Raw genomic sequence first — 2,526 nt, 5'->3', positions numbered from 1 at the left:
GTATAATACAGATCCTACAACTTTATAATATAACGTTTGCATGTCAAAGTATACCTGTTGATATTGGAACGTGTGATATTAACAGATACTGAGGCCACAAGCTAGGGAGATTTTCTTTCTAGATCCCCTCCGTGGCGCTGGCTGGAGAGATGATAGTCGCACCAAACCATTCAGGTTTTTTGGCGCACAGTTCCATCACATCCGGACAGTGGTAGTTCTGTTTTAGACCACTTGTCTATTTTTTTTAAATCTATGGCTCTGTTTGATTTGAACTAACATGGGATGCATTGTATTAAATAAAAGGCATTGAACAGAACCAGATGCCACTTGACAGCGGGGCTGTTCTGTTTTACCCCTTAATGACTTTTTTTTGGAAGTTCAAGTTTGTTCCTGTTCCAACAGTGTTCAAAGATTTTCTGCATGATTTTCGAGTACTTATAAAGTTGAATTCAATTGTACTTATTCTTAACTTTCACATGCATTGTGTTCACAGAAACCTTGCTCAGATCTTGTGCCCTGGGCCTTGGGCAAGTCTTGGTGTGGATGATGTCCAGGTTAGATTTGTTAAAATTATTCTACTGAAGAGTATGATGTAATTGTCACTTTTCACACTACAGGGCCTACCAAGACAAGGGTTTTCGAACAACTGTGGGGTGTTTGTTTTGATGGTAAGATACTGGATATACAGTATACATATAGTAGTCCTATTTTTCTGTTTATAATGATGTATACAAATGTATAATGCTTTCAGCATGCTATGCACTCCATTATTGCTCATAGTTTGAGACATGCTGTGATTTATTTATGTCCAAAACAACATTCACGGAGGAATATTATTAGTCAATGAACACCATAGCATCACAACAACCAACAACCTAACATAATATACTATTTCTTTATTTACAGTACGCATTTTACATTGTGGCAAGAGCCCAATTTGATTTCAATGAGGTATGTATAAATAAGGGTTTCATATTTCAGTTTTTCATTGATATCACTTGTGGATACAAGACTTTTCAGGACATGTGTTGTTGACCCATCTGTGTGCTTTTTATATTCCAAGACAAACATGCAGCAAATTAGGCACTGGTGGTGCCTAGTTCTCCTCAAAAACATTCCCATGCCGTATGTTTCTTTAATTTTACAATTTACATTTTTGAGACTATTTGTTACACTGTAACCTGACTATATCATTTTTTATTAATATTTGTCTTTCATTCACCAAGGTCTGAAGAAGAGAGGTCACAAGACTGCAAGAGGCGACAGGAGGAAAGGGCAATGCAGGTATAGTTGTTGAATCACAAATGATAAAGTCTTGAACCAGTGTGAGTGTTAAACATTTAACCTCTCTTTGTCAAACATATTTCAGGATGAAGAGGTTGTGAGGTTCCACAAAAGAAGCAGGCCATCATTTGAGATGGGGTCATGAGTGAGCGCTGCTGAGGGGGGACTGTTACAAGCAGCTGTACTAGGTTTACTAATGCCTCAAAATGTATTAGTTGTCACGATCTGTCTGTGTATTATTTTTGTCCTGTCTTGTCTGTTGCTTTCTGTGTCCAATAAAATTGAAAGTCCTGAATTCAAAGTGTTTCTTAAGTAAAAGAGTATAAGTATTATCAGCTAAATGTACTCGAAGTATCAAAAGTAGAAGTACAGTATGCGGAATGGCTCTGTTCACAGTATTATATTACCATTGATATTATCCTGTAAATTCTATCAATTTGTCTACGATGGCACTTTTTTTGTATATTTTTTTAAATACTGGTAGGAAATACAGTACTATATGATTTCATTTATATCACATGTTTTTCAGTAAAAAGTGAGTAAATATACAATATTGCCTCTGAAATTCAAATTAAATTCAAATTAAAAAGGTGTACGTTAAAAAACAAATGAATGCCCTTTCTTGAAGTCATAACTGAAATAATTGATGCAATTGTTACAACCTGCCTTAAGGCTGGAACAAATAGGGAGGCCACACAGAGTTAAATGCCAAATATCTGTTTATTTAACAGGTTAAAGGAAAAACACCTCTGATGAATTGTGTACGTAAGAATCAGCCTGTCAGTAGTGTCAGCAGTGTGTGGGTGTGTGGAAGGGTGTTGTAGCATGTTGGAGGGTGCATCAAACCTAACACAGGCTGTAGGCTGAGGTTGCTGCAGCATGCCAGGATCAGAATCAGAGAGTGATCCTTGCAGCTGGGCAACCTTTATACCTTCTTGAGGCTCCGCCTCTACATGGGCGGGCACAAACAGGACGACACTCCCAGCACCTACAAGAGGACAGCAAGGCAGGGAGCACAGCCAGGCAGAAGGGGGGAGGGGTCGTCACACCCCCTCCCTTAAAATGGAGGATCCACTAGGATCCTCCAACCTGGGGCACAAAATCACAGACACAAAACACAATAGACAAAACCAAGTTAACCTTGAAATGTTCATACAACCTGCAAGCACATCTGTAGCATCTAACTCACCCCCTCAGCAACTTTGGTACCCAAGAAGCATTTTAAGAGAGGGCAAACAGAAA

General features: G+C 38.6%; 1 long non-coding RNA gene across 1 annotated transcript; it reads left to right on the top strand.

Moving 5' to 3' along the window:
• Window positions 1-638: 638 nt before the first annotated feature.
• LOC117549494 lies at window positions 639-1,100 on the top strand. The gene is made up of 3 exons (XR_004569491.1): window positions 639-668; window positions 907-951; window positions 1,064-1,100. It is a non-coding gene; the product is annotated as an uncharacterized LOC117549494 (long non-coding RNA).
• Window positions 1,101-2,526: the final 1,426 nt, after the last annotated feature.

Source organism: Gymnodraco acuticeps, unplaced genomic scaffold (assembly GCF_902827175.1).
Source record: "Gymnodraco acuticeps unplaced genomic scaffold, fGymAcu1.1, whole genome shotgun sequence".
Taxonomy (NCBI): Eukaryota; Metazoa; Chordata; class Actinopteri; order Perciformes; family Bathydraconidae; genus Gymnodraco; species Gymnodraco acuticeps.
This window is presented reverse-complemented; position numbering and strand designations above follow the sequence as displayed.